The sequence below is a fragment of the Hypanus sabinus genome, chromosome 30 (genome assembly GCF_030144855.1).
Source record: "Hypanus sabinus isolate sHypSab1 chromosome 30, sHypSab1.hap1, whole genome shotgun sequence".
Classification (NCBI taxonomy): Eukaryota; Metazoa; Chordata; class Chondrichthyes; order Myliobatiformes; family Dasyatidae; genus Hypanus; species Hypanus sabinus.
In genome coordinates, this window is record NC_082735.1 from 17,772,374 (window position 1) to 17,799,666 (window position 27,293).

At 40.5% G+C, this 27,293-nt stretch overlaps 1 long non-coding RNA gene across 1 annotated transcript in view; it reads left to right on the forward strand.

Annotated features, from left to right (window-relative positions):
• The window catches only part of LOC132383347 (uncharacterized), a 93,384-nt gene extending 67,476 nt beyond the window's left edge, over positions 1 to 25,908 (forward strand). Inside the window, exons 2-3 of the long non-coding RNA XR_009508633.1 lie at positions 15,109 to 15,160; positions 25,788 to 25,908. This is a non-coding gene — a long non-coding RNA (uncharacterized LOC132383347). The remainder of the gene's footprint in view (positions 1 to 15,108; positions 15,161 to 25,787) is intronic.
• The last annotated feature ends 1,385 nt before the right edge of the window (positions 25,909 to 27,293 follow it).

Sequence of the window (27,293 nt, forward strand, 5' to 3'; positions counted from 1 at the left end):
CAGTCCACACCCTGTATACTTGAAGTTATTTAGTCTCAGAGAGTCACTGTGTCTTTTTATTCACTACTTGACCTGGTGAGGATTCTTAGCTCATTTTCTTCATTCAAACACACACTTTTTAATTAAGTTTTGTCTCCTAGAAAGCAAAATTAAAGATTCAAGTTTACTTGTGAAGTGCACTTTGAAACATGGGGTAAAATGCATCGTTTGCATTAACAGCCAACACAAACAGATGATGAACCTGTAATGGTTCACTATAATCCCAGTATCCAGTAGGAATTGTTATCAAAACCCTTCAGAATCCTTGATCCCCTAACCTTTTGTCCTGAAATGAGTAAAGCTCCAATTTCTTCATAATCCTTTTTCTGGTAAGCCCCTTAGTAAATTTACTCTCCACATTTGACAACAAAAAATGGTGGCCAAAACTGCACAGAATCTTCTACCATTAGGTTTAGGATGTCCTGTACAATGTTACCAGCTTTCTTGGGTATTGCATGGCTCGAGAAATACAACTAAAGCTCCTGTCACTTTTTATTGAACTGACAATATGTCAACATGGAGGTAGTTCTGTGTCAAATGCAGGTTCACTTACAATTTATAATTTAGTTTATGGTGGCACCTAGAAGATGAAAATGACTCAAGTTTTATTTACAGTAAAATCCATATTATATTGTCAGACAGGATACGCTGCTAAGCCCTTTAATGAAGCTCTTGCATACTGGAGATCTTTCTAATTAGGAAATATGCTATATTTACTGGTGCACTACTGAAAACACATGCACATTAGTGACAACTACATCCTCATTACTTTCCCTTTCTGAACTGTGAAGGGACAATTCCAACTGCAGCACTCACTATTTCATCTCTAACAATACAATAAGGCATACGAGCAGAATTAGGACATTTGACTCTTCAAGTCTGCTCTGCCATTCCATTATAGCCAATTCATTAACCCTCTTAACCCCATTCCCCTAACTTCTCCCTTTGTCACCCTTAACAAATCAAGAACATTTTAACCTCTGCTTTAACTATACCCTCCACAGCCGTCTGTGGCAATGAATTGCACAGATTGACCACTCTCTTCTGAAAGAAATTCCACCTCATCTCTGTTCAAAACAGGCATCCTTGTATTCTGAGGCTGTGCCCTGTAGTCCTAGTCTCCACCACTGTAGGAAATGTTATTTCCACATCCACACTACCCGGGCTTTTCAGTATTCGGTAGGGTTCAATCAGATCGCCCCTCATTCTTCTAAACTCACATCCTTTCTTAGCCACATACCAACTTAATGTCTTTTTGTATCACCCATATTGTTCTTGGCTGTCTTTTACTCCTGCTACCCCACTCTCCTGTTCCTGCAAGTTGAGGTATATTTCATTTCTAAACTTCTCCCCGGCTTGATTAAAGTTTGTCAATCTGTAACATTAGCTGTTTCTCAACTGTTGAAAGATCATAGATAATTCTGAACCATCTAGACTTTTTTTTTTCTGTAGCATCTAAATGTACCAACTGTTTTTTTTTATGTTTCATATGTGATGCACCATCAATAACTCACTCTGAGACGTAAAAGCGAGGTATCGGCTTTTATTGACTGGAAGAAGGAACCAGCAGTGATTGACCACCATACTACATCCTGGAGACTGAGAGGCCGGGCCCAGGCTCTGATCGCCTTTATACTGGGGTCTGTGGGAGGAGCCACAGGAGCAGTCAGCAGGGGCATGTCCAGACAGGCACACGTAGTTCACCACAGTATGCTTTTGTAAAGTTTTTTAAAGTAATTACCTGGATTTTCTTACATTTTAAAGAAAGACTGGACAACTTAAAGATGGCGATTTTTTTTCTTCTGTGCAAATAGTTCAATGATGATGAATTTGAAGCCTGAAGTTGAATGACTTATAATGGTTTGAGTGTCTCGCGGTGTAAAGACTGATAAAGTTGGAAGATCTGATGGTCACAGAAAGTTTTTATTTTAAAATGTATTTTTATTTTTGAAAAAGACTGGTTTGGAGGGTTTTAACCTTAGGAGATATAGTGCAAGAACTGTTGATAGGCTGTAGTTAAGTTTGAACCATCTAGGACTTTCTTTGCAGTATTTAAATGAATCAATAGTTTTTTTTATTCCATGTGCATTATTGAAGCTGTTTCTCTCTCCACAATTGCTGCTTGAATGGATGGATTTTCAACATTTCTCTCTCTTTATTTCAGAAAGGAAATACGGATTAAAAAAATACACTTATGCCTACTACAGGACGTCTTTTTCAAACAGAATTTAACATCCCTGAGAAAGCTAGAAATTGAATTTTAAATTTAGATTCCATTGTCAGAAGGACTGAAGGCAAATGTCATTGTTCGCAGGGTGCAAGTTAAGGAACTGTGATTTCAGTATTGGATTGGATTTTATAGACCACAGAACTCCCTCTGCTATGTGGGAATGTGATGCTGTCTCAAACAGGCAGCATTTATTATTAAGGATCCCAAGTATCCGGGTCAGGATCTATTTTTGTTGCTACCATAATCCAAAAGGTGCAGAAGCCCAAACTCACACAACACCAGGTTCAGGAACAGCTAAAAGGTTCCTGAACTATCTGTGCAGCACTAATTACACCTTAAAACACTTGAAATTTCTTGCACTATTTGGACATGTTTTTGTTTCGTACTAGTGTCTTGTTTTGCAATGTCTTTTCTTTTCTCTGTTCAGTATAGCTTCTGTACAGTTTATGTATACTTAATTTTTCGTGTGTTGCTTGGAATCTACTTTTAGCAAGTTTTTCATACTTGTGCACATGACAGAAATCTTATGACTAGTTTGCAAGATTGCTGTACATGGGAAGAATGCTGAGAGAAATGGAGTTAAGGCCTCAAGCCAACATACTGCTTGGCAAGTCATGACCTTGGAAACACTGTAAGGCTCCAATAGGCTGAAATCCAGTTGTCCAGAAATCCTGACAGTATGGCACGTGGCTCACTCAGTAGCCCGGAGTGACAGTTAGTGTCCAGAGTGGGGCTGGGCAGACTGACTCACTGAAGGCAAGGTTGGCTCCGGGTGTAGAAATGCAGTTGGAGCTGAGGTCCACGTATATTTCCTGCTCTCTTTAAACTATTTAGTGATACAATGCTAAGTAGGACCTTCTGGCCCTTTGAACCATGCTACTCAGTAACCTCACAGTTCCGATTAACTATAACCTAATCACGGGACAATTTACAATGACCAATTAAGCTACCTGGTATGTCATCGGACTGGGGGGAGGAAACCAGGGTGCTCAGGGAAAACCATGCATTCCACGAGGAAGGTGTCCTGACAGAATGGTGCTGTATTTGAACTTTGAACTCCAGAATGCCCCACGCTAACTGCTATGTTACTGTAGCACCCAAAAGCAGTGAGGTTATGCAGAGAACAGAGTCAGGTCATGAAAACCTTGAGTTAACAGTGAGTTCACTGGGAATTCACAGTGAGTGAAACTCTCTGAGTTTACTGTGCAAATTATTACATGCAAAAAAAAGTGGAGTAAACACAAGAAATTCTCTGGACGCTGAAGATTCAATGCAGCACACACAAACTGCTGGAGGAACTCAGTAAGTCAGGCAGTATCACCTGGACACGCTAGAGGCAGGAAACATGTTCCCGATGTCGGGGGAGTCCAGAAACAGAGGCCACAGTTTAAGAATAAGGGATTGGCCATTTAGAACGGAGTTCAGGAAAAACTTTTTCACCCAGAGAGTTGTGGATCTATGGAATGCTCTGCCTCAGAAGGCAGTGGAGGCCAATTCTCTGGATGCTTTCAAGAAAAAGTTAGATAGAACTCTTAAAGATAGCAGAGTCAAGGGATATGGGAAGAAGGCAGGAACGGGGTACTGTTAGTGGATGATCAGTCATGATCACATTGAATGGTGGTGCTGGCTTGAAGGGCAGAATGGCCGACTCCTGCATCTCTTGTCTGTTGTCTATTCTATTGAATAAACAGTCAACATTTTGGGCAGAGACCCTTCAGAACTGGAAAGGAAAGGGGAAGATACCAGAATCAAAAGGCTGGGAGAGGGGAAGGAGGATAGCTAGAAGGTGAAGCTAGGTGAGTAGGAAAGGTAAAGGGCTGGACAGGAAGGAATCTGATGAAAGAGGAGAGTGGACCATTGGGAAAAGGGAAGGAGGAAGGGGACGCAGGGGGAGGTGATAGGCAGGTGAGAAGAGTTAAGAGGCCTCAGTAGGAAATGGAAGAAGAGGGGAGGAAGAGGGATTTTTTTTTTGCCTGAAGGAAAAATTAATATTCATGCCTTAAGGTTGGAGACTACTTAGAAAAAGTGGTCAATTGATTAATTATTTTATTTCTTACATCAATGTAAAAATCTTTATGTTGGTGTCTATCGCAATGCACAAGTAATAAAGAGAGGAAATGTGGGAGGATATTGCCTAGATATGAATACAACATGTTCCTTCTCCTCCCTGACTGTGGCTACATCATGGCACAAGAAGAGGCCGTGGACCAGCTTTGGGAATTGGGAATTAAAATGCTTGGCCGCCAGGAAGTTCCATTTTCGTGGATGTAGCGGAGTTGCTCAACGAAGTGGTCGCCCAATTTACAATGAGTCTCACCAATGTAGAGGATGCTACATCGGGAGCACCGGATACAATAGATGACCTCAATAGATCCACAGGTGAAATGTTGCCTCACTTGGAAAAGACCATTTTGGGCTCTGAGGGTGGAGGTGAATGGCAGGTCACCTAGGCCGCTCGTAGGGATAAGTGTTGGGAGGGACAAATGGACAAGTGAATCATGGATGGAGCAAACCCTGCAGAAACCAAGTAGAGGGGGGAAGGTAAAGGTATGTCTGGTGGTAGAATCCCTTTGGAGATGGCGGACATTGTGGAGATTGATCTGTTGGATGTGGAGGATCATGAGGTGGCAGGTAATGAAAGAGGAACTATCACAGTAAAGGCAGTGGGAAGATGATGTGAGTGTGGATGTTTGGGAAATGGAGGAGATGAGTGTGAAGACAGCATCAATGATGGAGGAAGGGAAACCTTGTTCTTTGAAGGAGGAGGACATCTTTGATATCCTACAATAGAATAGATATGGCGTTGATGAAGGGAATGAGAAGGGGGAAGAGTTATTTTTATAGGAGACAGGGAGGGAAGAGGTATAGTCCAGATAGCTGTGGAATAAAAGTGTTGTGGACTATTAATAGAAGTAGCATCCGGTAGTCCAGAAAATCTCTTAATATGGGTGCTGGACTATCGAGTTTTTTTTGTACATAAGATTTATAGTATGAAAAATTCACAAGAGGTCATAAGACCATAAGATACAGAAGCAGAAGTAGGCCATTTAGCCCATCAAGTCTGCTCCAGCATTCAATCATGGGCTGATCCAATTATTCCAGTCATCCCCACTCCCCTGTCTTCACCCCACACCCTTTGATGCCCTGGCTAATCAAGAACCTATCTATCTCTGCCATAAATGCACCCAGTGACTTGACCTCCACAGCTGCTCATGGCAACAAGTTCCACAGATTTACCACCCTCCGACTAAAGTAATTTCTCTGCATCTCGGTTCTAAATGGATGTCTTTCAATCCTGAAGTCATACCCCTCTTGTCCGAGACTCCCCTACCATGGGAAAGAACTTTGCCATATGAGATCCCCCCGCATTCTCTTGAACTCCAGGGAATACAGCCCAAGAGCTGCCAGATGTTCCTCATACGGTAACTCTTTCATTCCAGGAATCATTCTTGTGAATCTTCTCTGAACCCTCTCCAATGTCAGTATATTCTTTCCAAAATAAAGAGTCCAAAACTGCACACGATACTCCAAGTGTGGTCTCATTAGTGCCTTATACAGCCTCAACATCACATCCCTGCTCCTATATTCTATACCTCTAGAAATGAATATCAACATTGCATTCACCTTCTTCACCACTGACTCAACCTGGAGGTTAACCTTTAGGGTATCCTGCTCAAGAACTCCCAAGTCCCTTTGCATCATTTTCCATAGGCCTACTGATAATTCCTTTATATCATGAAAAATAACAAAATGCACAAATGCTGAAAATAGAACACTATGGCACAGTACAGGCCCTTCAGCCCTCCATGTTGTGCTGACCCATATAAACCTTAAAAAAAAGTACTAAACCCACACTACCCCATAACCCTCCATTTTTCTTTCATCCATGTGCCTGTCCAACAGGCTCTTAAATACCCCTAATGTTTTAGCCTCCACCACCATCCCTGGCAAGTCATTCCAGGCACTCACAACCCTCTGTGTAAAAATGTTACCCCTGATGTCCCCCCTAAACTTCCCCACCTTAATTTTGTACCTATGCCCTCTGATTAAAAAAAAAATGAAGAGTTTTTTAACAAATAAAATCAGACGAGGGATGAGTTATTTGGTATTTCATACATCTTTTGAGTTTATAAAGACTATAGTTGGATGGTCCTGTCAGTATTAGACTATTAGTAACTGTACTTTTTTTTATATAAGTACCTGGTTTCCACCAGGCTCTCGGGAATTGCTTTGGGAGAAAAGAACAGGCTATGTTTTGCCCATTAGGCAGACCCCACAAAGCATAAAACAAAACTGCATGCCAATGCATAGTTGAAGATCTAATATGGAAAACAAGTTAAAAGTATAGCCCATACAGCATGAAGGGTAATAGTTTATTCAGTTAGCTCTGGTATCATTGGAAACAAAAGGAACTGCACATGTTTCAATCTAAAGTAATAAAAAACAACAAACTGCCAGAGGTACCAACAGGTCAGGCAGCATCTGTGGAAGGAAATGAACTTCAAGGACCCCTGATACATTAACTCTTTCATTCCTGGGATCATTCTCATGAACCTCCTCTGCACTCTCTCCAGAATGTTGTTTTGGGTTCAGTAACTTAATCTGGACTTGAGGTCTGTTGTAAGTATGAGTGGATAGTTTCTCTCGAGAAAGAGATGAAGAAAGGAGAGAGAAAGATGTCTGAAGTGATCTACTCTAGATGAAGGGACTGACAGAGACAAAGAAACTGGAGTCTATACTAGAAGCTGAGTGGAAGGAATTGTAGTCAAGATATCTGAGGGAGTCTGTGGGCTTGTACTAGAATCTGGTTATCCAATAGAATCTAAAGATTGTGTTGGAGTCTGGTGGGAAAGCCCTCCCCACTATTGAGCACATTTACCTGGAGCACTGCCTCAAGAAAGCAGCACATATCATCAAAGACTCCCAAAGAAGCACAAAAGAATCACTGAGAAACTGTGCACAAGATGGGCAAGTAACCAATGTACAAAAGCCAAGAATCTATAAACACAAAGGAGAAACAAAAACAAATAAAACAATAATCAATAAATGAGCAATAAATATTGAGAATGTGAGATAGAATAGGTCTGTGAAATAAGTCCACAGGTTGAGGGAACAGTTCATTTTTGGGTTGAGTGAAGTTGAAAGAAGTTATCCACTCTGGGTTCAACAGCCTCATAATTGAGGGATAACAACTGTTCCTGAACCTGGTGTATGGGGCCTGAGGCTCCTCTACCTTCTTCCCGGTGACAACAGTAAGCAGGGCCTGGATGGTGGAAGACCCTGATGATGGATGTCGCTTACCTGCGGCAGAACTCTTTTCCCTAAGTGCGTAGGAAACTGAGGGAGAATTTGATCGAGGTATACAAAATTATGAAGTGTACAGATAGGGTAAATGCAAGCAGGCTATTTCCATTGAGAGTAGCTGAGATTAGAAGTTGGGATCATAGGTTAAAGATGAAAATTGAGATACTTAAGGGGAATATGAGGGTGGTGAGAGTGCTGCACATGGAGGGCTATGGTGCAGGTAGGAGTCAATGTAACTAGACAGAGTAGCAGCTGGGCAAGGATTAGATGGGACAAAGAGCCTGTTTCTGTGCTGTACGTGCTCTCTGGTTCTGTGACTCTACTTGGAAGTTCTCTTTGTCCATCAAGTTGCACAAGATCAACAGAATATGCTGATGCTTTTGCATCCCTAAATATAATGCATGCATACTTTTTCCTCAAGACTTTAACAGATAAAAGTTAATGGATGGAGAGAGGCTGGGAATGAAGATAGTTCAGAATCTCTGATTTCTGTTCAACAACAGATACACTTACTTATCTCGTAAGTGGATTTGATCATAAACAATTTACACAGGATAAAAACCCCGAGAGCCAATGGCATGATTACTGAGAGGCCCTGTCAACCGATGGCTGTGATAGACAGAGACATAAGTACAAGCAGAGACTAACAATATATAATATTTAAAACATTTAGATAACTTTCCCATAAACCCTCTAATCAATTCACACTTGGACTACTGAAGAGTATTGATCTTTTAAAATAAAATATATCATGTCCACGATAGAGTGTGTAGGCATTGGTGGTAAGAGCCTTTAATGCCTCCACAACGTAAAACATGCTGAGTTGTATTGGTCACAAATTTTTGTATGATGTGTAACATCTGGGAGGACTGCAGCGTAAAGCCGTGACAGAATTCTCTTGCTGACTTTTACATCATTAGTGCATAATGTGCTTTGCAAGGAATAACTCAAGTTAACCCCACCTGTTTTCCACATCACTAGATGATCTCGAGTGGATACCTCGAATTATAGCGTTCCATTACTAGTCTAAGTGGTTTCTGGAGAGTCTCATATGGATTTAAAATTTTATGACTGACTACTTTCTGGTACTATTTCACACTGAACATGCACACTAACAATAAACCTCCAGTAAACCTTATGTCATGGTACATAACCTCACCAATTCAATTTTATTGCTATTTTTGTACACGTTTTCCCTCTTGACTCCATGTTAATCTGAAGTTACCCTTTGTTGTACTTAGTGAACGCCTATGCCAGGTTTCCCTATGTTTGGCCATCTGGAGTTTTCTAGGCAGTAAGCAAATAATAAGATGCAGAAAAATCCTGAATATTTGGAATATCAGGAGAGGTTATAAATTAATGCTAATTTATAGCTTATATTCTGTACGGCATAAGAGAATAGAGGCAGAAGGTAAAATTTGCCTGCAAATCATCCTGAAATCAAGAGATAGAATTAGACTGATATTTTATGAAAAGAAAAGTATTTTTATTTAAATACTGTCTGTCCTGAATTTCGGATACAGGCAATGAAATACTTTTAAACCATGGTCAGCCACTCTTTCAAGGGACAAAACACCATGGTCAATTCGAAAGTGGTAAGTACTGACTGAATTTGCAAACACAAGAAGATGTGCAGATACCGGAAAGCCAAAGCAATACACACAAAATGCTGGAGGAACTCAGCAGGCCAGGCAGCATCTATGGAGAAGAGTAGATGTGCCCTGAAGAAGGGGCTCTGCCTGAAACGTCAACTGTTTACTCATTTCCATAGGTGCTGCCTGGCCTGCTGAATTCCTCCAGCATTTTCTGTGTGTTGCTGTCCGAATTTACCCCTGATGCGGTTAGGGTTAGTTGAATTGAGAGATAAATGTGTGGGACAATTAGCCCTATTTTGTAATGCAATCTTTTCAGTCTGCATGAGTCATCAAAAGGAGGTACAACTTAATGCATCATTGAAAAGCTGGCACATTTGATAGTGTGGCACTGCCTTAGTACTGTAACGAATCATCATGAACTCATCCTTGTGTTTCTGAAATGAGACTTTAACTGAAAATGTTCTAAACTAGTAATATTAACATCTTACTGCTTTTTGTGTAATTAAACAATAAATGATAGAATCACTTATTTGCTGCACCGACTGCATTTGCTTCTCGTCCTGTTAAGCCTCCGTGCATGGAGATCAAAGGGTTAACCCCCACTTTTTATTTGTTTAAGACCAGGTGTAAAGTTCGTGCACTTGCCATTTTCCTCCATGAGGGAAAGCAATTGACCAAAGGTAATTGCTTGCTCCTGGCAGATTAAACTTGGTTGCCTTCTCTGTTGAGACTGGGGCTAAGGCACTGAGTTGGCCCCTCTGATACACAATGAACTAGTGTTCCCAGAGGCTATACATCACCTTGCATATATGAGAATTAAGATTAAGACTGTTGTCTGGTCACACTGCAGAGGTTCACAAAATGGAAATGGGCATATTTTAATATTCAAACCTTTATTATAAATCAGAACACAAAATGAGATAAAGTTGCTGATTTATGGAAGCAGGCTATATGGAACATAGCTAAAGGTAGCTTTCTGTAAACAATTGACATTATTTTTGAGAAAGTATTGCTGATAATATATGTTTATAATGCTGAAAGATAACATGAGAAATGTTTTGACTGAGCGATGGTCAGAAGCTGTGGCTGACTAACTTGTATGTGTAATTTTAGAGTATCACACACTATTCTTAGCTATATTTGGGAATAATATTTTAATCTTTGCATGATCTTGCATTGGATGAATATAACTTGTAGGAAGCTTGCTTTTGGGACATTGTCCTGATTTTGTGATTTGGACAAGTAGTACAGTGAATGAACTTTAAATGCTCAACATTGATGATAAAAAGTTTCAAAATATTTAGAATTGTGAAAAGTTAAATAAAATCCCTTCCTTTTCATTATCATTATTAATTTTCCAAACCCAGTAAGGTCTTTTTTCTGAAGAGCTCTTGTAAAACTTATAAATCTTGTACATTTTATTTTAAGGTAACTGATATTTTATTATTTAATTTTCTTCTAATATTTGTATATCTGTGCACTTGTAATGCTACTGTGACACTGTAATTTCCTTTGGGATCATTAAAGTATCTATCTATCTATTTATTCCTTCTGATTTTTATTTGTTTCCTGATTTACCTGATGAATGCTGCTGGATGCCTTCATAAATGACTGAGTTTTGGAGAAAATATTATTCCTCCCTTTTACTAATCATATATTCATGTATAACATGACAATAATGCTTCTTGTATTGAAATTTACTCTCCTTGTTGCTGGGGAGTAGGTACAAAGGAGATGTCAGGGTTAAGTTTTTTTATGCAGAGAGTGGTGAGTGCGTGGAATGGGCTGCCGGCAATGGTGGTGGAGGCGGATACGATAGGGTCTTTTAGGAAACATTTGGATAGGTACATGGAGCTTAGAAAAATAGAGGGCTATGGGTAACCCTAGTAATTTCTAAGGTAGGGACATGTTTGGCACAACTTTGTGGGCCGAAGGGCCTGTGTTGTGCTGTAGGTTTTCTACATTTTTCACTGACATTGACCGCAGAGTTGAACATCCTGCTTGCATGTTTAATTTGATCAACCTCACCTAACTTTGTATGCTTAAAGCTGTCATTTAGTAGATAAAACACTTGAGTGGGTGTAGCCAGTTATAAAAAAAGTAATTTATAGTACCCTCAGAGGCAGCCTATAATCAAGTAGAATCAGATGGTCGGCTCTTCAAAACAATATTTCACCAAGCAGCTGTACTCAGAGTAGCAGAGAGTCAATATACTCTATAGTAAACAATGAGAACAGAGCGATTTAAAGTTCCTTGACAATTGTACTTACACACAGTTCATTTTATTCCAGTCTTTGTGTACTCCACTCTTGAGAGATATATACATTTTTAAATGGCTTGCTGTTGAAAATACTGCCAACCAATGTCCTGCTGGAAGACCACTTGTTACTTGAACGTCTCCTGTGAACAACCTAATCACTGGCTGATTATAGGACTAAATCGATTGAGTTTTCCCCTCCCCTTATCAAACCATTGGTTATGCTTGTGGTTCTTAGAGCAGTGCTAAAGTATTTATGGACAACAGAATTTGGAGCTGTAGTATTACAAGGCTGGTTTCATTTAGTACACTATATGTTCCTGCACATTTGTGCTACCATGTGCCACAGTGATGTGTGTGTTAGCACGTGTTCAATTGACACCTACTGGTAATGTGTTGAGTGTATAGTTGTGTTAGAATGACAGCATGCTATGGTACCAGAATAGTAACCAAGAGCCTTGAACTAGTGATCTGCAGGGAAGTTCTTTCCCTGAGGCTGAGGAATTTAAATTCAATAAATAATCTGGAGTATAATACTGGAATTTGTTATGCCCAACATGAAATTCCTAGTCTATTGCAAAATCCCAGCTGTTTCACATATATTCATTAGGAAAGAAAGTCTGTTGTCCTTCATCATCCAACTAGAATGTGACTCCAGATGGTTGACTCTTAATTGCATTCTCAAATGGATTGAAGTTACTCCATTGCACAAATCTGTTAGGGCAGTGGGCCTCAACCTCCGGGCCATGATGCATGCAGTGGTACAGCGGTAGCCGCAATGCATCTTCAAGAAAAAAGCCGAAACAAACAAGCTAATTAATTAGGTGCCACCCGGCATGTAAATATTGGCCCATATCAGAGGCGATTACCAGTTGCGTAGAGCAAGTGAAATCAGCAATCGCCTCTGATCTGGGCCTACGTTTCCGTGCCGGGCAGCACCTAATTAATTAGCTTGTTTGTTTCAGCTTTTTTCTTAAAGATGTGCTGGGTGCGTCCTGGCTACCGTTGTACCATTGCATGCTTTGCGGCTCAGAGGTTGGGGACCACTGTGCTAGGGCAAAACTTATTCAGTATACAAGCGGATAAACCACCGGACATTGAGCCAGACCTCAGATAGTTTTATTCACTCATCGTAATTCTCACTGCAACGTTCAGTTGTTGAGAGGACTTTGCTGAAGCTTTATTGGAAGACACGTGATGCTGGTTGGAACTATAAGCATGTCAGAGGAGTTGCCCACTTCTCCAGCTGCAGAAAAGAGAACAATTTTCCACATGTATGCAAATGTCTATGTAAAGGTGGTTCCAATGGAAAGCAGTATTAAAGGCTAAGGAGAAAGATAGGATTTTGAAAATACAATGTGTTACCATGATTAAAAGTACAGTGAATGTTTTCACCTTTCTCTGATCCTCTGTTGGTGGATCACCTGTGGCAGGAGTTCCCAACTTTGGCTCCACGGATCCCTTACTTAATAGTATTAGTCCGTGGTATGAAAAGGATTGGGAACCCCAGGTCTAAAGAGACTTGCCTTCATCCAGTATTGCAATAATGTTCCTATCAATATAGAGATAAGCATTTTACTGAACCTCAGATATGAGAGAAAACAATTTAATGAGGTCCAAAGAATTGAAATAAATTGAATTGACTTTATTACTTACATCCTTCATATACATGAGGAATAAAAATCCTTACGTTACATCTCCGTCTAAATGTGCAATGTGCAATTTATAGTAATTTATAATAAATATTATGAAGAACATAGACTATCTGACATAGGGAAAAAGCCAGATTAAGAAAGTGGGGGAGGAGAAAGAGTACAAACTAGAAGGTTATATGTGAAGCCAGGTGGATGGGGTTGGGAGGGGATGAAGTAAGAAGCTGGGAGTTGTTAGGGGGAAAAGATAAAGGCCTGCATAAAAATGAATTTGATGGGGAGGAGAGGGGACCATGGGAGAAGGGCAAGGAGAAGGGACATCGGGGCAGGCAATAGACAAGTGAGGAACAAAGAAGAGGTGGCGGGGGCAAAGAAGGGAATAGAAGAAAGGGGAAAGGCTAGAAACAGATGTTCATGCTATCGGGTTAGAGGCTATATGCTATCATCTATCTTTCTATCTGATATCTTTTGCATAGGGATAAGGTGTCTAATGCTAGAGGCCGTGCATTTAAGGTGATAAGGGGATTTGCAGGGCAAGTTTTTTTACACAGGGTGGTGGGTGCCAGGAATATGCAGGCAGGGGTGATAGTGGAGGCAGGTACAACAGAGACAGTAAATGGAGGGATTTAGCATTACGTGCTACACTGTTCTATGTTTTATATTATTTATTCTCAAACACTTACACCTAGTTTTAAAGAACCGTAAAATCTGACAATTCAAAAGGAAATCTGTATTTCTTCAAAACTGGTGCAACATGAATTTTTCTTTTATGCTAACACATGGATTTCCTTTACCCCTGCCTCACAGAGTTATGGGAATGAAACATCACATTGTGCCTTTGACAATGTGTAAGAGCCATGCACCTGCTTTCTGACTGCATTGTGTTCTGTGTTGTGCATGTACCACGTGTACTACGTGTACTATGGTAACTAGTCTTGTGAGTGGGGGTGGTGAGTGTGGTAGAAGTGAAGGGAATAAGTTACATATTCCTGCTTTGTCCCTGGCAATTTGGAGCTGGGGACCAATGGATGTCACCTCTTTTGATGACCGCTTAGTTACACTTAATAACCTAAGAACATAAGAAATGGGACTGGAAATAGGCCATCTGACCCATTGAGCCTGCTCCACCTTTCAATAAGATCATGGCTGATCTGACCATGGACTCAGCTCCACCTACCTGTCTTTTCCCCATAAACCCTTAATTCTCCTACTATGCAAATATTTATCCAACCTTGTCTTAAATATATTTACTGAGGTAGCCTCCACAGCTTTATTGGGCAGAGAATTCCACAGATTCACTACTCTCTGGGAAAAGCAGTTGTTCCTCATCTCTTTCCAAGTTTACTCCCCCAAATCTTGAGGCTATGCCCCTAGTTCTAATCTCACATACCAGTGGAAACATCTTCCTTGCCTCTATCTTATCTATACCTTTCATAATTTTATATGTTTCTATAAAATCTCCTTTCATCCTTCTGAATTCCCTGGCGACTCCATCTCTCCTCATAGTCTAGCCCCCTCATCTCTGGAATCAATTGGTGAACCTCCTCTATATTGCTTCCAACGCCAGTATATCCTTCCTCAAGTTTGGAGACCAGAACTGCACTCAGTACTCCAGATGCAGTCTCACCAGTACCTTGTATAGTTGCAGCATAAACTCCCTGCTACTAAATTCAATCCCTATAGCAATGAAGGCCAACATTCCATTTGCTTTCCTGATTGCCTGCTGACCTGTTTCATTACTGTTTCATTATGCTTAAGTTTCATTGCTTCAAGACTGAATGTTTTGCAAATTGCTAATTTGGAACAACGTTACGGGAGTGATTGGAAGTTGAGTCATACAAGGGTAACAACCCATGCTATGTCGCCAGCAGTGGCAATGATTTGTTAGAATTGGCCGCTACACCAATGTTTAATAGAGTCACTGAATTGAATTGTGTTACATGCACTAGTAAGATATCTTTGTAAATATATATATATAAAGTTTTCTTTGAAAAGCTCTTTATTTATTCTTTTTGATGGTTGATTCCTTAGGCTGGAATACATTAGAACTGTCCATAAACTTCAGATAGGTTATGAAATCAAGGTAAGTGAATATTATTGTTATTTGTGTCACTTATTGTTGTCTTATTATTTAAATATTCACTCATAGACCATTTCATTTGGTACAGCATGTACCTGTATGTTTGTTATCTTCTACTCCTGAAACCCATCCATTTCAAAGTTCGACATGTCGTGCATTCAGAAATGCTCTTCTTCACACTACTGTTGTAACACATGGTTATTTGAGTTACTTTCCCCTTCTTGTCAGCTTGAACTAGTCTGGTCTCCTCTGACCTCTCTCCTTAAGGTATTTTCGCCCACAGAACTGCTGCTCACTGGATGCTTTCAGTTTTTTGCTCTGTTCTCTATAAACTCTAGAGACTGTTGTGTGCGAAAATCCCAGGAGATCAGCACGTTCAGAGATAATCAAACAACCCTGTCTGGCACAAACTATCATTCCACGGTCAAATTCACTTAGATCACATTCTTTCCCTGTTCAGATATTTGGTTTGAACAACAACTGAACCTCATGACCCTATCTGCATGCTTTTTTGCATTGAGATCCTGCCAGGTGGTTGGCTGAATATAAGTTTGCATTAACAAGCAGGTGTACAGGTGTACCTAATAAAGAGGCCATGGAGTGTGCATTTATATCATGGTGTGGATATAGAAATAATATTTAAAATCTCTGAGCAAAAATGTGGATAAACTTTATTGACTTATAAGGCCACTGCCTTTAAACAAGTCAAAATACATTGTGCAAGAAGTAGATAATTTTGTTCTAGGTTTTATCTCCCATCTCCTTTTCCAATGAAATTCCCCTATTGGCAATACACCTGCAGAGTTTGTTCTGACATACATCTTAAAGCAGCTAAGTGTTTTTAAGGTTGGCATTCTCCAGAGACTTTCTCTTTACATTGATCTATCATGTTCAAAAAGTTGTAATTTATAGGTTAGGCAAGTCTATAGCTGTAGAGTAGCTGATTCTCTGGCCCAAGGGCAATGCGTTATATCGTAGCTCAACCCCATTCTGATAAACATTGCCTTTCATTCAGTGCTCCATGTCGAGAACACACATTTCCCAGAATGCAGTGTCAGTGATTGACACTTCACCTCCAAGCAGAATGAACTTCAAGCAGGCCCACCACATGAGAATTCTGGCAAAGAAAATTCTAAACTCAGGTTTTGATTACGTTTTAGTTGTATTGTATAGTTCATGTACTGGGTATCAGAAAGCAAAACAGAAGTGTTTTTGGTTATGCACATATTTGGAATTAAAAGAGTAATCAGTCTGTTCACAGATTTTTTTTAACTCAGTGACACAAACGTGGCTAACCCTCATTTGAGACAAGCAATTTTCTTTTGTAACATTGATATTATTGTCCAGTGAAATGAGATTCCTTAAGAAGATTTTGCTTGCATGCCATCCAGACAGATCATATCAGAATCAGAATCAGGTTTAATATCAATTTGTTGACTTTGTGGCCGCAGTACAATGCAATGCATGATAAAGGAATTCCAGTAGATACATATATATTAGATAGTTAAATTAAATAGGTAGTGCAATGAATAGGAAATATGAGTAAATAGTGAGTTGGTGTTCATGGGTTCAATATCAATTCAGAAATCGAATGGCAGAGGGGAAGAAGCTGATCCTGAATTGCTGAATGTGTGCCTTTAGGCTTCTGAACCTCTTTCCTGATGGTAACAATGAGAAGAGATCTTGTCCATAAGTACATCAAGGTCGTAATAAGAAAACCGAATACAGAATATAACAGCTACATAGAAAGTGCAGAGCACAGAAATAAATAAAATGCAAGGGCTATGACAAGGTAGAGATCAAGGGTTCATCACTAGTCTATGAGAGGGATGTTCAAGAGTCTGATAACAACAGGAAGAAAGCTGTCCCTGTGTCTGGTGGTATGTGTTTTCTGCCAAAGGGAGTAAAGAAAATATCCAATGTAGGAGGAGTTCTTGATTATGTTGGCTGCTTTCTTGAGACAGTGGGAAGTATAGACAAGGCATCAGGGAGGATGCACTGAGCTGCATTCACAACTCTGAAGTTTCTGGTGGTCTCGTCCAGAGCAGGTGCTGTACCAAGCTGTGATGCACCCGGATGAGATGCTTTTAGTGGGGCAACCATAAAATAATGTTTATGGCAAATTTCATTGAACACTTGAATTTAACTAACTAAACATTGAATTTGAAGTCACTAGTGACTGCTGCAAAACAAGGAACTTGTATATTGTCATTTTGGGAAGGTGCAAATTCCTGGTTACACCATGTTATCCTTGAGAATCTGATCACCATTATAATCATTTAAATGCTATGTTCATTGCTCTGAGTTAAAACAATAAAGGACTTGTTTTATAAGTTAGTACATCTGCTGTGTATCTCTCTACCATACCTCCAGAGGATATTTTTTTACCTATAGAACAGCTTCCCAATGGAGTTAAGGGGAACAGTTTATATTAACTCATTTGAATATAAAAAGACAGACTATTTTTAGAAACAGACAGCAATGAGTATTTTATGTAATGTAGTAAATGCAACTTTGGCCTTTCTCAGCCTTTTTTGCAATAATGTCTATTTATTTCTATTTTAGCAACGCAGTGTAGTCCCTACTGACCCTTCGAGCCATACTACCCAGTACCCCCGAAAAACTTGATTAGCCTAATCATAGGACTTGATCTATGAACCCACCTTTGAGCCACGCTGCCCAGCATACCTGAGAAACCTGATTAACCTAATCACAGGACAATTTACATGACCATTAAAATTACCCTGTATGGCTTTAGACTGTGGGAAGAAACAGGGGGACCCGGAGAAATCCCACACAGTCTATGGAGAGGACATGCAGAGACACCTTACAGAACAGCAATGGAATTGAACTCCAAACTCTGGAACGCCCTGAGCTGTAATAGCGTTTTGCTAATGGCTAAGCTAGCATGGTGCCCACTAAGTTAGGCAAGATGTTGGCCATCTTTCTCTGTTCTTTTTCATTCACAGGATGTGGTATAGTTAGCAATGCCACGACTTGTCCATTCCTAACTTACCCTCAACTTAAGGGGTATTTCAGTATTTATCAATTTGCCCAGGCTGGAGTTACGCATAAGGTAACACCAATAGATTTTCTCCGCTGATTATGATACTAAAATAATTTTCTAAATTTTTGGTCACTGAGATTTATCTATCAAGACTACCTTTCATTTTAAGTTGTTGAGAAACATAGAGCATAGAACAGTAGAGCGCAGTATGGGATCTTCGGCCCACAATGTTGTGCTGAACTTCTAAGCTACTCTAAGATCAATCTACCCTTCCCTCCTGCATCACCCTTTATTGTTCTATCATCTGTGTGCCTATCTAAGAGTTTCTTAAATGTTTCTAACAAACCTGCCTCTACAACCATTCCTGGTAGCATGTTCCACACATCTACCACTCTCTTTGTGAAAACCTTACCTCTGATATCCATCCATAAATTTCCTCCAACCATATTAATGGCTCATATTAGCCATTTCCATCCTGAGATAAAGCCTCTGGATAGCCATTTGATCTGTGCCTCTTCTCATCTTGTACTCCTCTATCAAGTCATGTTTCATCCTCCTTTGCTCCAAAAAGGCCAAGTTCACTCAAACTATCTTCATAAGCCTTGCTTTCCAATCTAGGCAACATCCTGGTAAATCTCCTCTGCACCCTCTCTAAAGCTTTCACATCCTTCCTATAGTGGCAAATCTAGATCAAAACCAAAACAAAACAAAACAATTACAGCTAGTCTGCTACCACTATGGAGTTGTTACACTTGCATGATGTGCCCTCAGCTCCAATAACATGATTGTTCCAAAGAGTAGAATACTTTATTAACAACCATCAAACATGCTTGATATTAAGAGGTCAGGAAAAGATGCGACCTCTGCCAGTCCTAAGCTACAAACTGCCCCAAAGTAAGCAGGAGTGTTCAATTTATTTCTTTTACCAGGCCCCCACTCATGTGCCTAGTTACCATAATAAGCGTACAACACAGAATACAAAGCAGATAGAGAAGAGGTACATGTCTCCTATATTTCCTGTAGTGAGGCACAATACATGTGGCCTGACCAAAATTCAACTTGAATTATTATGAGATTCAGACTAATATGACTGATAAACAGTGCAGAAGTTTGTAGTCTGGTCCTTGAGGTTAAGCATGAAGCCACCGCGGCCACAGTGTCTAATATTCCTCAATAGGAGGCGTACTGTGGGGCGAGTTAGTATCCAGAACAGGTATGGTTGGAGTAGGTGGGAGAAATGAAAATGAGAACTCAATGAGCCTACTGCTCAGGTTCAACAGCAACATGCTTGAATATTAACGTGCTGAAGCTGAAGATTTCTGATTAGATGCTGGTAGTGCTCATTTGGTAGAATTAGTACATCTTTTGCGTGGAAATAAAATGTTCATAAATATCTTTAAATTTTATCTGTGTAGCTCAGGAGATGTAGGAAGGGAAATGGATGAAATATCTGCACAGGAAACTGTTTTCCCCTGTTTCTGCAGATGCTCGATTACCTGCTCAGAATTTTCTGCTTTTTCCATTTTTATTTAGGAGACTCTGAAATGAATTTGCCCAATATTTAAACCTATCGTCAGGCAATCTCCTTCAATCCATTTGTACTCCCGCTGTTGTCCTGACTCCTCCGGGCAAGTGCTTCATTAAGATCTCTTGTGTGACATTCATTTTCAACCAGAATTAGAGATACTTTAGTATGTGTTTATGAGGACAGAATCAAAGTTCACTACAATGGACCAAATTAAACTACTGGTGAAATGCAGAGTGTCAGACAGCAGCTGTGGAGGCAAATGGTCAACATCCTGAATCACAACTTTGCCTCCACAGTTGCACCATGACTCATTGAGTTCCTCCAGTTCCTTTTGTTCCATGTTCCAGCATCTACGGTTTGTGTCCCCACATGTGACAGTTTCAATCTCTGCATGTTTAGGAGAAAGGGTTGAAGCTAGATAACAAAAAAAGGGTGCATATTACTTCTGCTAAGGAGTCAAACGAGGAGGAGGTGGGGGGGGGGGGGGAGAAGAAAGAGACAAGAGTTAAGTGTGAATCCCAGAATCACATCTATTGTTGTCCAAGATATTGAAATATTGCAAAGCATGAAGAATCATGAATAAAACCTGAAGATACAAGTGTCTGCAAGGTGCTGGAATCTGATGCAACAAACAATCTGCTTGATGAAAATAGAGTCGGGCATCCTCTGTGGGAGGCAAGGAATCTTCGATGTTTCGGGTGATGTAGGTGGATGTGGGTGGTCTTGAACTGCAGCAGTTTTATTGTTAGTGATGAAATCCTGCAGTCTATAACAAACACTAATATAAACCCCATTCATCCTGTCAGTACATTTTGCACGGATGATGTAGCGTTATAATTGTTTTAAAAGATATAACCTCAAAATTGGGCATCCACTGACCATCAACAGCAGGAATGCACATCATCATAATCTGTAAGGCTAAATTAAGACCATGACCATAGGATTTAGGCACAGAACTAGGTCTTTTAGCCCCTCGAGTCTGCTCCATCATTTCATTGTGGCTGATCCAATTTTCCTCTCAGCCCAAATCTCCTTCTTTCTCCCCATATCTCTTCATACCCTGACCAATCAAGAATCTATCAACCTCTGCCTTAAATATGCATAAAGACTTGGCCTTCACTGTTGCCTGTGGCAAATAATTTCACAGATTCACCACTCTCTAGCTAAAGAAATTCCTCCTCATCTCCATTCTACAAGGATTACCCCCTTCTATTCTGAGGCTGTGTCCTCTGATCCTAGACCCTCCCACCATAGGAAGCATCCTCTCCATATCCACCCCAGCAAGGCCTTCCACCATTCGATAGGTTTTAATGAGGTCACTCCTCATTTTTCTGAATTGCAGTGAATTACAGAGCTATCAAATGCTCTTCATATTACAAGCTATTCAATTCTGAAATCATTTTTGTGAATCTCCTTGGAACCCTCCCCAATTACTGTACATCCTTTCTAAGGGGCCTAAGCCTGCTCACATACTCCCAAGTGAGGTCTCACTAGTGCTTTATAAAATCTCAACATTGCATCCTTGCTGTTATATTCTAGTCCTCTTGAAATGAACGCTAAGATTGCATTTGCCTCTCCTCACCACAGACTCAACCTGCAAAATAATCTTTACGAAATCCAGCACAAGAATTCCCAAGTCCCTTTGCACTTCAGTTTTTTTTGTATTTTCTCTGCATTTAGACAATAGTCAACTCTTTCATTTCTTCTAACAAAGTGCATGATCATACACTTCCCAACACTATATTCCATTTGCCTTTCCTTTGCCATTTTCCTAATCTAAGTCCATCTGTAGCCTCTCTACTTCCTCAAAACTACAAACCCCTCCAGTTATCTTTGTATCATCTGCAAACTTTGCAGCAAAACCAACAATTGCATCATCCAAATCACTGACATACAACTTAAAAAGTATTGGTCCCAACATTTTTAGTGCTGTGGAACACCACTAAAGCACATCGCAAGCAGCCAACCAGAAAAGGCTCCCTTTATTCCCACTCTTTGCCTCCTGCCAATCAGCCATTGCTTTATCTATGCTAGAATATTTCCTGTAATACCATGGGCTCATAGCTTGTTAAGCAGCTTCATGTGTGGCACCTTATCAAAGGCCTTCTGAAAATCTAAATACCCAACATCCACTGATTCTACTTTGTCTATCCTGCTTGTTATTTCTTCAAAGAATTCTGACGGATTTGTCAGGCAAAATTTTCTCATGAGGAAACTATGCTAACTACAGCCTATTTTAACATGTGCTTCCAAGTACTCCGAAACCACATCCTTAAAGATCGACTCCAACACCTTCCCAACTATTGAGGTCAGAGTAACTGGCCTAAAATTTTCTTTCTTCTGCCTCTCCCCTTCTTGAGAGTGGAATGACCTCTGCAATTTTCCAGTCTTCTGAAACCATTCTGGAATCTAATGATTCTCAAAAGATCAGTACTAAAGCCTTTGTGATCTCTTCAGCCAGTTCTTTCAGAACTCTGGGTGTACACCATCTGGTCCACGTGACTTATCTACCTTCAGAAGTTTCAGTTTCCCAAGAACCTTTTCTCTAATAATGGTAAATTCATACACTTCATGACATCTGACACTTGGAATGTCCACCATACTGCTGGTATTTTTCACCATGAAGACTGGAGCAAAATACTTATTCAGATCACCTGCCATTTTGTTGTCCCCCATTACTACCTCTCCAGTATGGTTTTCTAATGGTCCAATATCTACTTTGTTACTTTTTATGTATCTGAAGATACTTTTGGTATCCTCTTTATATGCCCTCTCTTTGGCTTTTATGTTGGCTTCGACTTCTCTTGATAGCCATGGTTGTGTCATCTTTCCTTTAAAATACTTTTTTCTTTTTAGAATGTATATGCTTTCTGAATTTCTTCCAGAAACTGCTGTACCATCATCCCTGCCAGTGTTCATTTCCAATCACTTCTGGCCACCTCCTCTCTCAAGCCTCTGTAATTCCATTTACTCCACTGTAATACTGATACATCTGACTTTAGCTTCTCCTTCTCTAAAGCTCACACTCGTCTCATTTAGTGATGTTGGTTGGGAGTTAGGTACTTTTCAGGGTACTAACATCTCCAAAAGTGTCCAAATACCCATGGCAATGTGGCATTCATTATTGGATGTTAGTTGTTGACAACTGCAGAAGAGTCTCCAATCCATGGCCTTAGCAAGAAGGGGGAGAGGTATGCTGCGGGAAGTACAGCACTGATCTTTCCCTCGTTTGATTTTCAGCAACCATTCCTGTGAGTAAAGATCAGACAAATGACTTCCCTATGGCTCATTCTCAAACGTACAGCCATTCCCAGGGCAGACACTCAGTGTATGCTACACCTGCACTGTAAACATGCTCGTTAATACAAATATCTAATCAGCCAGTCATGTGGCTGTGGGAGCAATTTAATGCATAAAAGCATGCAGGCATGCTCAAGGGGTTCAGTTGTTGTTCATACCAAACACCAGACTGGGGAAGAAACATGGTCTAAGTGAGTTTGACCATGGAATGATTGTTGGTGCTAGACAGGCCGGTTTGACTATCCCAGGCACTGTTGATTTTCAAGATTTACAACAGTTTCTGGAGCTTACAAAGGATGATGCAAGAAATATAGAAATATTCAGTGTGCAAAAATGCTTTGTTAATGAGGAAGTTCAGAGGGGAATGGCCAGGCTGGTTCAAGCTGACACGAAGGTGATAGCATCTCAGATAGTAACTAGCAGTATGCCTGATGTTGTAGTGTGTGAAGGAAGAGAAATGGGTGCAGTGACTGTTACAAGGGAGAAGGTGCTCAAACAGCTGAAAGACCTAAAGGTACATAAGTCACCTGGACCAGAGGAACTACACCCTAGTGTTCTGAAAGAGGAAGCATTGGAGATTATGGTGGCATTACAAATTATCTTTCAAAAATCATTGGACTCTGGCATGGTGCCAGAGGACTGGAAAATTGCAAATGTCACTCCTTTCTTTAAGAAAGGAGGAAGGCGTAAGAAAGGAAATTATAGACCAGTTAGCCTGACCTCAGTGGTTGGGAAGATGTTGGAGTCAGTTGTTAAGGACGAGCTGATTGAGTACTTGGTGACACAGGATAAGATAGTACAAATCAGCATGTTTCCCTTAGGGAAAAAAAATGCCTGATGAACCTGTTGGAATTTTTTGAGGAGATTACAAATAGGATAGATAAAGGGGATATAGTGGATGTTGTATATTTGGACTTTCAGAAGGCCTTTGACAAGGTGCCAAACATGAAGCAGCTTACCAAGTTAAGAGTCCATGGTATTACAGGAAAGTTACTAACATGGTTAGAGCACTGGCTGATTGGTAGGAGGCAGTGAGTGGGAATAAAAGGATCCTTTTGTAGTTGGCTGCCAGTGACCAGTGGTGTTCCGCAGGGGTCGGTGTTGGGACCACTTCTTTTTAAGCTGTATAAAATGATTTAGATGATGGAATAGATGGCTTTGTTACCAAGTTTGCAGATGATACGAAGATTGGTGGAGGGGCAGGTAGTGTTGAAGAAACAGGTAGGATGCAGAAGGACTTAGACAGGTTAGGAGAATGGGCAAGGAAGTGGCAAATGAAAAGCAATGTTGGAAAATGCATGGTCATGCACTTAGGTAGTAGAAATAAATGTGCGGACCATTTTCTAAACGGGGAGAAAATCCTAGAATCTGAGATGCAGAGGGACTTACGAGTTCTTGTGCAGAATACACTGAAGGTTAACTTGCAGGTTGAGTTGGTGGTGAGGAAGGCAAATGCCATGTTAGCATTCATTTCCAGAGGTCTAGAATACAAGAGCTGAAACTTTATAAGACACTGGTGAGGCCTCACCTTGAGTATTGTGAACAGTACTAGGCTCTGCATCTTAGAATCAATGTGCTGGCATTGGAGAGGGTCCAGAGGAGGTTCATAAGGATGATTCCAGGAATGAAAGGGTTATCATACAAGGAACGTTTGATGGCTCTGGGTCAGTACTCGCTGGAATTCAGAATGATGAGGGGGGATATCATTGAAACCTTTCGAATGTTGAAAGGCCTAGACAGAGTAGATGTAGAAAGAATGTTTCTCATGGTGGGAGAGTCTAGGAAAATAAGGCATAGCTTCAGGATAGAGAGGCGCCCTTTCAAGACAGAGATGCAGAGAAATTTCTTTAGCCAAAGTGTGGTGAATTTGTGGAATTTGTTGTCACATGCAGCTGTGGAGGCCAGGTCATTGGGTGTATTTAAGGCAGAGATTGATAGATTCTTGTTTGGACGTGGCATCAAAGGTTACGGGGAGAATGCCAGGAACAGGGGTTGAGGAGGAGATAGAAAAAAAAATCAGCCATGATTGAACGGCGGAGCAGACTTGATGGGCCAGATGGTCTAATTCTGCTCCTATGTCTTTTGGTCTTATGGTCTTATAAACACATGTTACAACAGTGTTGTGCAGAAGAACTCCTCTGAATGTACAACAAGTTGAACATTGAGATGGATGGGCTACAGCAGCAGAAGACCATGAACATACACTCAGTGGCCACTTTATTCAATATTGGAACTGCCTAATAAAGCTGCCATGGAACATAGTCATTCCCAGAGATCACAGGGAGGAAGGGGCTGGAGACCGTAATTTCTCCAATCTCTCTTGCTAAAATTCTAAAGAAGAAAAGGACATGAAGGTGAAATCTTGACTAAGCAGCAAGTTTATTTCCAAGCACTGTCAACTGGAACATGAGTGAAACAAAGTGATCAATGATTGTGGGTCATTTAGTGAAAGTTAACTTCCATCAGCAGCTTGGTTTAGGTATTCAACATCAGTCTAGTTACCGGTTATTCTCTTTCCAAGATGGGTAGCAGCAGATACCTCCATGGTGACAGTAGGCATGTATGCGTTCCACTTCACTATGACACCAGAACCAAACACATTTTCCTCCCATGCGAGTGCATTCAGCTTGTCTCACTGTAATCAGATATGATAGAGTTTATTGATTAGCTCTGGTGAGGGTTGTCGGGGGGAGCAATTGCGAAATTATCAAAGCTATTTACCATGGAAGAAGCTAGAAGATGCCAGTGATGATGTTTTGCAGGATAATTTAGTTATTAATTCATTTACGGTTAAGGCTCTGTAACAGGCCCAGAGGAGCCGTGGCACCCAATTATACCTCTGTTACCCATTATCAGACCAACCCCTGGGTCTTTAGAATGTGGCAAGGAACTAGAGACGTGGAAGAAGGTACAGAAGCCTCAGGACTCACATCACCAGCTTCAGGAACAGGTACTACCCCTCAACCTTCAGGCTTTTGAACCAAAGTGCCTATAAAAAATATTCATCTTCTTGGAAGTTTACATGTTTTATTGTTTTACAACATTGAATCGCAATGGATTTCATTAGACTTTCTTGACACTGAACAACAGAAAAAGACCCTTTTGTGTCAAACTGAAAATAAATCTCTAAATGGGATCTAAAATAATTACAAATATAAATGCAAAAAATTGATTGCGTAAGTATTTACTCCCTTTAATATGATACACCAAATCATTACTGGTGCAGCCAATTGGTTTTAGAAGTCATATAGTTAATTAAATGGAGATCACTGTGTGCAGACAAAGTGTTTTAATTGATTGTAGTAAAAATACACTCGCAGCTGGAAGGTCCAACTGTTGGTGAGTCAGAATCCTGGTAAAAATATGCCATGAAACAAAAGAAAGGCTATTGAAAAGCACAAGTCAGGAGATGCATACAAGAAAATTTCCAAGTCACTGAATATCCCTTAGAGTACAGTTAATTCAATCATCAAGAAATGGAAAGAATATGGCACAGCTGTACATCTGCCTAGAACAGGCTGTCCTCAAAAACTGAGTGACCATGCAAGAAGGGGACTAGTGAGGGAGGCCACCAAGAGACCTGTGACAACTCCAGAGGAGTTACAAGCTTCAGAGGCTGAGATGGGAGAGGCTGTGCTTACAACGACTGTTGCCCAGGTGCTTCACCAGTCACAGCTTTATGGGAGAGTGGCAAAGAGAAAGCCGCAGTTCATAAAAAAAAACTACATGAAATCTCAGCTAGAGTTTGCTAGAAGGCATGTGAGAGTCTCTAAAGTCAGCTGGAAGAAGGTTCAAAGGTCTGATGAAACCAAAATTGAGATTTATGAACATCAGACTAAACTCTATGTTTGGCATAAGCCAAACACTGCATATCATCAAAAGCACACCATCCCTACGGTGAAACATGGTGGAGGCTGTATCATGCTGTGGGGATGCTTCATTACAGGAGGCCCTGGAAGGCTTATGAAGGGAGAGGGTAAAATGAATGCAGCAAAATAGGGGGAAATCCTGGAGGAAAACCTGATGCAGTCTGCAAGAGAACTGAGACTTGGAAGAAGATTTGTTTTCCAGCAAGAAAATGAGCCCAAGCATAAAGCCAAAAGTATACAGGAAAAGCTTAAAAACAAAATAAGTTAATGTCCTGGAGTGGCCAAGTCGAAGTCCAGACCTTAATCCAATTGAGAACTTGTGGCTGGACTTGAAAATGATGGCTGTTCACTCATGATCCTGTACAATCTGACAGAGCTTGAGCAGTTTTGTAAAGAAGAATGGGGAAAAATTACAGTACCCGGATGTGCAAA